Here is a 687-nt window from a genome sequence, read left to right as displayed (position 1 = left end):
ATGATGGTGGTGGACCTGATGGTGGCTATGGTGGTGTTGCATGTGGAAGATTTGAGAAAATGTGTGAGGAAAAAGATGAATAGTAACTAACGGTACTTTGAAAAGATGTCCAACTTGTCATAGTGGCCCACAAACAATTAAAATATATATTTTTTTTAATCAAAAAACACAAATGTCAATGCAATTTATTTAAAAAAATGCCAATTGATAAACATAATTTGTTTATCAAGGTTATAAAGTGGGGCTTGCTCGCCAATTATTATCTAATTAGACCGTATTCTAGTCATTTTTTTTTTGTCGAATATAGCACACCTTTACTCATGAATTTATCTAATCTAAATTATTATTTATCTAAACTTATTTACATTATTTGTCATTTGTTATATAAAATTCGTTTAGAAATAAAAAAGGAAAAACCGTTAAAAAAATATAAAAAAAAAAAGGGAAGTATGCATTATATTATTAAAACCAATACAAATAAATTTTTATTTTATGGATATATACATTAGTGCAGGTACTGCGTTCCTAAGAACATTGCCGTGTCACGTAGCCCCTTTTGTATTGTGACACATCACATCCCAACATCCCATAACTCCACATTATCACTCAAACAAGCAACCAATATTACATCCTTGAAGATTCAATTCGAACCTGACGAGGGTGGAACTAGGTCGCGTTGAACTAATC

The sequence above is a fragment of the Chenopodium album genome, chromosome 4 (assembly GCF_948465745.1).
Source record: "Chenopodium album chromosome 4, dcCheAlbu1.1, whole genome shotgun sequence".
Classification (NCBI taxonomy): domain Eukaryota; kingdom Viridiplantae; phylum Streptophyta; class Magnoliopsida; order Caryophyllales; family Amaranthaceae; genus Chenopodium; species Chenopodium album.
The sequence above is the reverse complement of the archived record's forward strand: the minus strand, read 5'-3'. Positions refer to the sequence as shown.